This window comes from Quercus suber, unplaced genomic scaffold (assembly GCF_002906115.3).
Source record: "Quercus suber isolate HL8 unplaced genomic scaffold, Cork oak 2.0 scaffold_15, whole genome shotgun sequence".
Lineage (NCBI taxonomy): Eukaryota > Viridiplantae > Streptophyta > Magnoliopsida > Fagales > Fagaceae > Quercus > Quercus suber.
In genome coordinates, this window is record NW_027069480.1 from 2,189,276 (window position 1) to 2,201,257 (window position 11,982).

At 29.8% G+C, this 11,982-nt stretch overlaps 1 protein-coding gene across 2 annotated transcripts in view; it reads right to left on the reverse strand.

Annotated features, from left to right (window-relative positions):
- LOC112006682 (disease resistance protein At4g27190) overlaps positions 1-4,177 on the reverse strand; it is an 18,773-nt gene extending 14,596 nt beyond the window's left edge. For both annotated transcript variants that reach the window (XM_065781840.1, XM_065781834.1), the window contains exons 1-2: positions 3,431-4,177; positions 3,190-3,344 (exon numbers count right to left, since the gene is read on the reverse strand). The gene's annotated coding sequence lies outside the window, so the exon portion shown is untranslated. The remainder of the gene's footprint in view (positions 1-3,189; positions 3,345-3,430) is intronic.
- Between the last annotated feature and the right edge of the window lie 7,805 nt (positions 4,178-11,982).

The following is an 11,982-nucleotide window of genomic DNA, read 5'->3' on the forward strand; positions in this document are numbered from 1 at the left end:
ATAAAAAATAAAAAACCTTAGAGTTGTAGTTTTATGATGGGTCATTTTGTAACATGATGGGCATCTGTGCGAAGAAAAAACCTCTGAAGTTATATGGTTGGTAAAAATAATTCTCTCCAATCTCTTTTTTTAGATTACATAATAAGGGTAATGAGAGAGAGAGAGAGAGAGAGAGAGAACCTGACCATAGAGAGATGGGTTTGTGCGTGTTTTTATACATGCTTCATAGTTGTTAGTTTAAAATATTTTATAAGAAATTATCCTCAAGACCATACATAATACTCATTATGTGATTTAATGTTTGAGGAATTAGTTTCAATTACATTACATGTTATTGAAGATGGAGCAAATATAATTTGTTAAGGTTAATATACAAAAGAATATGAACCTAATGATCATATTTTAAATTGTTAAGTTTACTCAAACTAAAATGGTAGCCATGAAGGCTAAATAAAGAGAATGTCGTTCTTTCAAAATAGAAAGATACATGACACATATTTTTGGCAACATAGGCTCCTACTTAATTGATTATTGCCTTATACACGATTAAGAATTTAAGATAAGTAAAAAGCTAATCTGAAACGATGAAGCCCCATATTTGCTTATTTTTAATATCCTCTAGGGAAAAATATATATAACTGAAGTTACAACAAATTTTGATAAAATCAGTAATTTTTAAAAATAAATTTATTCAACTATTACTTCATGACAGAATAACAACACTCAATGCAATAGGTATTAGAAGTGTAAATGAACCAAGGACATGTTGACAGTAGATTAGTAATCGTCTTCCTACCTATTTTTGCGATAAATTTATTATAATTATTACACGCTTAGGGTGCAATATAAAATCAAGTCTAATGACTGGAAATTGATATCGACATAAAAAATTCTACAAATGTAATAGTGATCATAAGGGTCCACACTGGAAGTGCATTTGCCCATGGAGGATAAAAAAAAAATCAATGAAAATGTAGTAATAATAATATTGAAAAAAAGAAAGAGTCAAAACAAATGACATACAAAGTGGAACAAATAGAATCATATATCAAAACCACCATAGAGTATATGGAGCAGCTGAAACTTTTCTTTTTTGGAAGCATTTTAGAGAGAGATAGTATGTTGGGGTATTGGTCTCTTTTTCCCCCCTTAAACTAATCAAAGATAACTTGTATTAAAAACTATTCATATTCATTACATCAAACGTTTAGCCAATCAATAAGCAAGCCATACCAATACATATGCATGCTGATTCGCCTCTCACCTAGAATAGCTTACCTTTCATGGCTTGAACAGATTCATTCTTAGTATTGCTTCCTCCACCACAACTCCCAACATGAATTATCTTCCTCCTTGGATCCTAGCTTGTCAATAACATTTGCTACATCTCCCTCTAAGATGATATCTCCTGCACCTATCCCAATTGCAAAATTAATAGCCTAGCGGCCTAGCCAACAGCTGCTAGTTCTGCCTCTACCTAATCCATAATTGCTCTCTCTTTGCAATTCAATGTTGCAATGAAGTACCAATTATCATCTCGAATAAAAACTCTGCTCCCAATGTGTTTTGTTCTTTAAAAATTGCTCCATCAAAATTTGTCATGAAGGACATCTCTTGGGGAGGTTGTTTTTTATGCTTGATTGGTGGATTCTTATGTGCAATCAAATTGTTATAGGTCTTGCAGTCTCGCAGCAAAACATATGGCCTCTTTGGCCATCACACCGAATAGTTTGTACTACTATTCGAAAAGTCATTAATTTTTTTTAACTCCACAACATCCTCGCTATCTCAAAAAGTTCCTCCACCACCTCTTCTTCCTTCTCTTCTAAAATTTTTCCTGTAAGTTTAATGACAAAAAAGTTTGATGAAGAGAATGTATCGATTGGAAAAATGTGTAGAGACAAAATATCAAATTAACCAATCCATTGAATTAAACCTTACAATTCTGCATTAATTTTGCACTAAATCTATCTTAACATTTAAAGTAATAAAGGCATGCCAAAGATTTGAGGTCTTTTTTTTTTTTTTTTTTTTTGAGGAACATATTTATTTTTTTAACTATGAAAATTTCAATCACCAATAGAGATTGAAGATTCAAAAGCGTGGATGTATCTTTTGGATAAACATCCTCACCAAGGTTCATCGATCTTTCTGTGTCATTTTTCCATTTAGTTTTGATTCCCTTAATTGATATAGTGATGGGTTTGTGTGTGCGCGCCTACATTGAGTCAATATTAACTTTTTTTGGAATATATACTGCTAAGTTTTGTTAATGAAATTTTCTGGTTAATAAATGAATTTAAACTTAACTGAGTTTTTTAAACATGAATAAACTCATGATTAATAATATATCCATTCCCGTGCGATAACACGGGCTACATACTAGTATATATATATAACCAAAGCTAAGAGAAAATTCAATTAGATTTTAATTGAGGTCCAATTTTGTGCCACGTGTCCAATTTAAGATTTTTAATTTTTCTATAAAGTTAATTATTTATTAAAAAAAAAAAAAAGAATTCAATATTAAATGAACCATATATAAAATAAATAAATAAAAACCAATCATACACCTAATGTAATCCTTTTTCTTTTTGTATAAGTACCTATGATTTAAACCACATTCTTAATCTTGGGATAATATGTGGCATTTTATGGGCTATGTAATATACTAGAAGCACTACGTGTAACTAATAAGTTTCAATTTAGTACCCAACAAAATGATAAATAATTTTTTATTGACCAAAGTTTAAGTATATACTAGTTAATCAGGATAAAAAAATCTCCTTCAAACTATATGATTAAAAATTTTAAATAAGTGCTAACAAAAAATTAGATGAAATTATCATAGTTTAAGTTATATAGAAGTTACAGTAAAAAAAAAATTAAACTAAAAAAACACAACCTAAAAATATTAAAATACTACAATTAAACATACGATCTACAAATCTTTTTTTTATTTTTTGAGGTAAAGGATCTACAAATCTTAAAGTGTATGTAGAATTATAGATAATGCAGGTTACATGCTAGTTTTCTTTTTAAGAGCAGCTATTGTGACCATAATTAAGCAGCAAATTAGGAACAGTAATTAGAACCACAATTACTTAGCCAAAAAAAAAAGGGATTATAACCACAACAAAGCAAGAACCATGTCAAAGGACGAATGAGAAAAGAGAAAAAAGAAGGTACCTCTCTCTTTAGGATCTCAAACTATTCCAGAGCAGCTTGTTTTGTTTTCCACTTGGACAGTCACTTTGCTGAGTAGCAGTAACCGTGAACAGTTGGCTATACCTTCTTCTTTTCCCTTCGTTACAAGTCTTGATAAGTAAAACAGAGCAAACAAACTGCAACAAAAAATCAAATTGAGGAAGGAAAGGATAGTATAAGCGAAGAAAAAAAAATATAAAAGTAAGAAACTAAAAGGAAGTACCTCTCTCGGAGAGAGTCTCTCCTTCACACTACAATTTTTGTAGGTTTTTCTTCTATGACTTCACAGATCAAGGATAATCGCTATAGTAAATGAGAGCAGGGGATGAGAAGCTTAAAATACTTAACTACTTTTTTTTTTCTTTTTTCTTTTTTGGAAAAGTGGAGCAGAGTACAACAAAAATGATAGGATGCTAACACAAAAAACTGCAACGAAAATTAAGGTAAAAAGTCTGATTTTTTTTTTCTTTTCTAAAAAAAGAACTGGATCGAGCAAAGCAGAACCAAACTAAGAGATGACTGCAACGAAAATTAATGGCGTAAAGTAGAAAGTATCAAACTCTTTCTTCCTTTCTGTTTTGAGAAGTGGAGCAAAATAAAACTAAAATGAGAGGGTGAAGAGTGACTACACAGAAGCTGCTGCGAAAATCAATATAGAGGACAAATTAAACGAAGTAAAGGAGAGTAGGAAAAGTCTTTCAACCGGACCTCAACCGAAAATATCTTTTTTACGGTTCAATTTATGACATCTGCATTATTATAATTATTATAATAACTAAGTCAAAAAATTAATTAATTTTTTATATAGATAGATTTAAATCATAAATTTTTTATTTAATAATAAAAAATTTTACCAATTAATGTTCTATAGTTCAATAAATAATAAAAATCATTCTCCAAATAATTATTTTGTTCTTTTTTGTGTTTTAGTTTTTTTTTAAAAAAATAATGCATTAAAGAAACTAAAGATTGATTATTGTCTCAAGAGTAACTGAAATAAATAAAAATTAATATTTTGAAAAGTAAAAAAATAATAAAAAAATAATATTTTCACACAACTGAAAATCAAATATGAAGGGGGTGTTTGGTGATAGTTTTCAAACAATCATTTTTAGTTTTTAAACAACATTTTACGTATTTCAACACATTTTTTTATCCACAAATATTTTTATAAATATTTTCAAACAATAATTTTTAATTTTTAAATACATGTACCAAATAAACTCCAATCTTTTGAAAAGTAGTTAGCCAAAATACAAAATATACGTTCTCACACAAAAATACAAAATATAAGTTTGTATCCAAAAATTCAGAGGAAAAGCACATGTATAAAAGCACGGAAGTCTCTGTCCCGTTACCTTATTTATTCATAATATTGGTGATCAATCAATGATACTCGATTCATTCGCTTTACAATTATTTTATTGTTTTGCTTTTTGAAAATTTTGGATACACAATGAGGATCGAATCTTCTGAATTCTTACTAGGAAAATGCCAAAGAGTCGTGGGACTATGGGAGTGGGAGTGAGTGAGACAGCAGCTATGAAAGATAAAGGAGCTTGAAACTTTTTCTCTGTCTTTTCCTTTGATTTTCTTCACAATATTGGATAGTGGGAGGCAGAATTATTGAATTGATTGAAGTGTACTATTTTCTTTTCTATTCTTTAATCTTTTCCCCTTGCTTTTCTCGATTTCTTCACCGTAGTCATTGGTCGGTGCCATAGAGGGAGACTGAATTATCGAGTTGATTAAAGTAAACTGTTGACCAAAGCTGGGTCCGGCTTCTGTCCAGTATCACATGACATGTTTCCTGCGCCCATCAAAGCCTACGTTTGCTTTTGATAAGATTGATGTAGACAGATTTTTAAATTATGATATAATATATTAAGAGTCCGGTTGACATGTACTTTAAAATTTTTAAATTATGATATTCTTTATATTAAAAGTTCAGTTAATATATGCCTTTAAGATATACATTAAAACATCTATTTTAAGAAATTTTTATGAAAAATTTAAAAAGTTATCAAAATAGTGAATTATTTTTTTATAAAAAATTTTCAAAATAATTTACTAATATATGCCTAAGACACATGCTAGTAAATCCCATATATTAAAATGCAACTTTTGTACATCAAGTTTTTGTTATTTTTTATTTTGGTATTTTATATTTCAAAATTTTTATTCTTCATTTTGATTTTGTTTCATATTGGCATATTGTTTATTTTTACTTGTAATTTTGTAATCTGTAACACTTATCATTGTAGTTATTTTATTTAAGGAATCAAAAGGCAGCCTAAACTTATAAAGTGCCTGAGTTGGAGGGCCAAAGTTGTATACTGGGGAGGTGGATTTGTGACAAATGAGTGACTCTGATTACTTGTTTTTAATCGGTAGGAATTTCAAAAGAAATCCTACAACAATTAAAATGCCACTTTCCCAAGTGGAGAGATTGAACTCCAACTCAATGAGGAGAAATAATAAGAGGACCCACAAGAATTTTCCTTAAAAATCCATAAGGAAGCCAGTTGTCAAACCAAAATAAAATTTTCCTTGGTGACTAATTTCCAGGAAAGTAAAGTGAGCATGACTTTTAATCAATCCGCTCACACACTGGACTAAGCGTGCGTTTACGATTGTATTTTTGTCTAGGTCTCACAGCACTATTCACAATCAAGCCAAAAATGTGAAAAATGCACATAACCATGCATTCTTGGGTCTCACACGGCACTATTCATAGTTTAAAAATTATTCTGCTACAGTATTTTTAGCAATAGATTTTTAATTTTTAGCAAATAAGTAGTATCCAAATAGACCCTTAAAGAGAATGATAGTTTGTACTATATACATAAGTATTGTCAAGAAAACATAGTTAATAAGAATGAGGCACCTTGCCATAGAGAGGAGTTAAAAGTTGGACATGGGCTGCAATTATGCATTCCATTTGAGGTGAAGTATCTCGTAAAACTGTTTCATAAAATGTTTCTCTCATATTTGATAGATCCCATATATATGTAGTACCCACAAGTTACGAGAAGGAACACTACATGAGACAAGCTTATAAGAGAATTTTTCACATTTGAGACCTAAGAGAATATGTGTTTTATTTGATCCCAAGTTTCTTTCGGTTGGCTCATGTTACTTCCTAAAGTTCAGAGTCAACTAAGCCCAATTGTCAAAATCTTCAAAAGCATAGATCTTTCTTTTTTTTTTTTTTTTATTTACTTAAAAAGATTTGCTATGACTTAATTAGAGTCCTCTAAGGTTTTTAGCATGACTCTAATTTGAAATTTATAATATCCTATCCATCTATTTTGAAGTGAATCAAATTTTACTAGGTTCCCCCCCCCCCCTTCTTTTTTTTATAAACTACTAGGTTGTTAATATATAAAGAAACCTTATCTACCATTCTTTTAATATCTATTTAAATTAATAATGATGCGATAAAATTTAATTCATTCGTTACAAAATTTATGGATAGCATTTTTGGAATATATATATATATATATAGAGAGAGAGAGAGAGAGAGAGAGAGAGATATATGGGTTCAAGTTACACATATGGAATTTTTTTTTTTTTTTGGTAGGGGCCTGGGCCCCCCAAGCCACTATGTGGCTTCGCCCCTGTTTAGCATATTTTGTTTCTTTGCTGGTTTTGTGGCCCACGTAATAAGGTGGAGCCATGGAAGAGATGAATTAGAGAGAGAAGGTGCATAAAATTTATAAAAAATGAATAATAAAGTGATGTACACTAATTTTGGGGGCAGTTATGTAATTAAATTTTAATATATTAATGATGTGAAAATTAGTGTCTTTCTCAACGTTAGATTTTATAAGAATCAAAGGTTATAAAAATGTGTAACTCTTTTGAAGTTACACATTTTTTTAAACCATTGGATTTAAGTAGATCTAACGGTAAAAAAAATACTTTCATTAATGCTAATATTCTAATTGATTCTATTTAGTATTCCTTATTTAATACGTACATTCTATACTTATTTCTAAACCCAAAAATATTTTTACACGTCTCTCTCTCTTTCTCTTTGCACGTTTCTCTCTCTATCTTCTCCATAGCTCTTCCATCTCCTGACTAGGTTGCCAGCAAAAAAAAGAAGGAAAAAAAAAAAAAAAAGCCACAGCCTGCCTAACTCTGATTAATAACAAAACTCCTGCTTTGTTGTTTTGTTGTTATGGATGAGAACCAATTGTGCACAAATACACATGGTTTTGCTATGCATTTTTATTGCTTGGCCCGTTGACATGTAGATGATAATTATAGTTGGAAAGCATTACAATTTGACTCCCTTGATGGTGTAATGCTTTCGAGAAGCAAGGTCCACAACCCAACCTTGCTATAGAACATCTGCATGTGCCTACCAAAAGCCCTTTAGTAATGGAAAATCAAGGATCTGACGATATATCTAACATGCGTTACTTCCAAATGACAGTTAATTCTACCTTGTCAACAAGCCTATGGAACTGCAAGCAATGTCTGTGCATCAGCAATTCTAGCCAACAACAATTTAACAATAGTTGCAAGGGAACAACTGAAATTAAGCATTGCACAACCGATGGTATTACATCTAGGTCACTAACTATTTTTCTAATACAAGATTTTAAATTAAAAACTTTTCTTTTGCAGAACCATAATGAATGTCCATAGATCATACAATAGTATCGGGAACAACATAATTAGTGGGCCACGATGGGATTTATACATCAACTATTACTATCTTTGAACAATCATGGAACTTCATTTTTCTCAAAGGGCTTCCTTAGTTCCTTTACTTGAATCATCCAGCATGAGTTCTCAGGAATTAAAATGGGCTAATTAGGCAATGTTGACATTTTTTTTCTTCTATGGAGCAACAACAAAGATAGGACCTAAACTACAACCAACAAAACATACACATTATTAGCCAACATGCTATGAGGCTCAAAAAGACCTTTCATAAAAGGCTTTATAAAGCTTTCATGTGGACTTAAGCAACACAGGAACCTAATAATATTTGAAATAGAGAGAGACCATCCATTACTAGTTTATGGGACAAAATTGGGAAATGCCCCGTTTGGGTAAAAATAGCAGCATAATGCCCTTTTCTCCAAACTATATAGGGAAATGCCCCTCTTTTGTAACTCGATTTTCTCAAAATCGAGTTAGGCCCTATAGCGGCGTTTTTTAGGAGCCTATAGTGACGTTTTTAGGACCTATAGTGGCGTTTTTTAACTCGATTTATAAGAAATCGAGTTATAAGTAAAAAAAATTAAAAAAATTGCCTATAACTCGATTTTATGGAAATCGAGTTACAAAACGTCACTATAGATCCTAAAAATGTCACTATAGGTCCTTAAAAACGCCGCTATAGGGCTCCAGAATTTTTTTTTTTATAACTCGATTTTGAGAAAATCGAGTTACAAAAGAGGGGCATTTCCCTATATAGTTTGGAGAAAATGGCATTATGCTACTATTTTTACCCAAATGGGGCATTTCTCAATTTTGTCCCTAATTTATGAAGTCATCTATACATTTAAGGTTCTAGTTGTATGTCCCTTTGGATAGTTATTTATCTTTGTATTTTCTACCTGTGCAACACAACAATAAGATCACCATTTAGAAGATAAATAGGATCAAGAAATAAAACGGCATTGTAGAACCATGTGTATTCGTGCATAATTGGTTCTCATCAATAATATTATTTAAAGAAAACGAAATGTCATTTTATAGAATAAATTTACTAAAAGTTAGTGTGTGTGTGTATATAATAAATTAATAAATAGGGGGACTTTGACCCCAGTGCAATGATGGCTCCGTGCCTGGCTTAACCTAACCCTTATCTTAAACAAAACGAGATCTTCTCTTGGAGAAAAAATTGGTACGCAAAATGACCATGTTTGACCTTCATACCTCGAATCATCTTGATATTTTGGAGGTCTATATATATATATATGTTTAATTTTTTTTGTAAAGAGATCTAAGGGTAATTGATATCAGGAGATGTAGGAGTTAGTTAAAGCGTCACCATCTTTTTTTTTTTTTTTTTTTTTTTTTTATCACATCTAATTTAGAGCTTTATCATATATATATATATATAGAGAGAGAGAGAGAGAGAGAGAGAGAGAGAGAGAGAGAGAGAGAGAACTTGTTCACATGTAAAATTCATATTATATAATTAATTATATAAAAATGAAAGTAAAAAATTAGTTTTAAATTAAATCTCAGCCAATTTAAGTAGAATAATGTTGTCTTTGGGGTTTAATGTGGGTCGGGGTACATTTTGTTAAATTTTCAAAGCTCAAGATTTAATTGATTACTTTTAAAATTATACTATGAATTATTTTGTTATACATTCTAAATTATAGAGTTTGTTTTTACTTTAATCCCAAATTTCATTGGTTTCAAAAAAAAAAAATCCCAAATTTCTTTTGGTTGGGTTCACGTTATGTATATTTCTCAGTTTTTAGCCTACACACATGTATTAGACCGATTGTCTAATAATAACTAATAAGGTCTTCAATCAAAAGTAACCACTTTAATAAGTTGTAAAAAATGTTAAAAATTTACGGGTTTATGATTTTATCCGAAGAGAAAATCTAATTTAACCTCTGGGCCATATCATAAGCCCATATTCTTTAATGAAAAATAATTATGAATTTTTTTTTAAAAAAAAAAACAAACTAACTATTAAAAACACACTTAATTACACTCTCTTACAAAACTTAAACACATTACTTAACTCAAAATATCACTACAAAAGAGAAAAGACAGTTAGGTTTTTCTTATATCTTTTTTATTTTATAAAGTACATATGCATAAAATGTCTATTTGAATCAGAATCCACAATCATATTTGAATGTCATTTGAGTCCAATTTTTTTTTTTTTTAAAGTAGATGAGTCAAGATTAATTGGCTACAAAGTGTAGTGTTGCTGTTCACATCATTCTCACCTTAATTTGAAAAACAAAATCACTATATGATCTTTACGTTGTAAAATTTAAGGATCAATGTGACTAGATTAATATTAATTATTATTGATATCATAACTCATAATAATAATAATATTTTTCTCATTGGCATTGAACATCTCCAAGGCTATTTTCACCTAATACTATTTATTAAATTAATACATTCAAGTTAAATTTTACATGTATATATATCTTGCCAAAAAGTATGTATGGGGCGCATAATCACATATAACTCAAAAGATTGAGTATACAACTATATATGTGAGATTTATAATATGCTTCCAATTTAAGTTGAAAATCTCAAAAGATTGTTACAATAGTTTTCCAGACATCTTAAGATTCATGAAGTTCTAGATTTAAATATTTAAGCAACATATTAAGATCACTCATAAGAGATTCATCTTTGTAATTCCCTAATGTATATATTAGATTAAAGACTCATAAGAGATTTATCTTTGTAATTACTTAGTGTCCACTATTTATAACTTCAGTTTACAACTATAAAAAAGTCTAACCTTTGTAGTTGACCATTCAATGTGAAACGAAAAATCTGGTTATGTAATGTGTTATAATTTCAGTATAATTATTATTTTTTTCGTATGTATTCTAATAAATATTATTATTTACTCTAAAAAAAATATACGAAAAATTCTAAACACTTCCATGAACAAAATAAATAAATTAAATAAACATGGAAGTCTTTGTTGGGTTAACCTTTTTTATTCATAATATGGGTGACCACATGCTAAACAATTCGTTCACTACACAATTATCATTGTTTTGCTTTCTGAAAAATCTGGATCCACAATGTGGAACGAATCTTCTGAATTCTTACTAGGAAAATGCCAATGAATCACGGATTACGAGAGTAGGACAGCAGCTGTCAAAGATAAGGAGCTTGTAACTTTTTTATTTCCTCGTCTTTTTCCTTTCTTTCCCATTGCTTTTCTTCACCATATTGGATAGTGAAAGGCAGAATTATTGAGTTCATTCAAAACTACACTATTTTCTTCGTTGGAGCATCTGGAAGTTGATCAAAGCATACGTTTGCGTTTGATAAGATCACTGTAAATAGGTTTTTAAATTATGATATATATATATATATATGTATGTATTAAAATAAAACTTTTGTACTTAAATTTTTTATTTTTATTTTAGTCTTTTATAATTCAAAATTGTTATTTTTCATATTTGATTTTGTTTTATATTGGACATGTCGTTTATTTCTAATCTGCTAATACTTATCATTGGGGCTATTTTATTTATGGAATCAAAAGGCAGCCTAGACTAAAAAATTACCATTTTTTTTAATCCCAGGAAGGTGGATTTATGACAAATTAGTGACTTGGATTACTTGTTTGTAATAGTTAGGAATTTTAAAGAAAATCCTACTACATTTGAAATCCCACTTTCCTGAGCGGAGAGATTGTCCGCCACTTTAAGATTGAACTCCAACTCAATAAGAGGACCTGCAAGAATTTTCCTTACAAGTCCACAAGGAAGCCAATTACCAAACCAAAATAAAATTTTCCTTAGTGACTACTTTACAAGAGTAATGGTGAGCCTAAATGAAAACCAATAAGAGATTGGTTACATCAACATTTTGTAAACATGTTATAAAATAGCTTGTGACTATAGCATTACTCATTATGTTAACTTCAAATCTCAAATACTTATAAAATTATATTATTTAATTTGTTACACATTCTAAATTATAGAGTTTGTATTTCCTTCAACCCCAAATTTTTTTTTTCTTTTTCTTTTTTGAGAATCAACCCCAAATTTCATTGGTTGGGCTAACGTTATTTAATTCTCA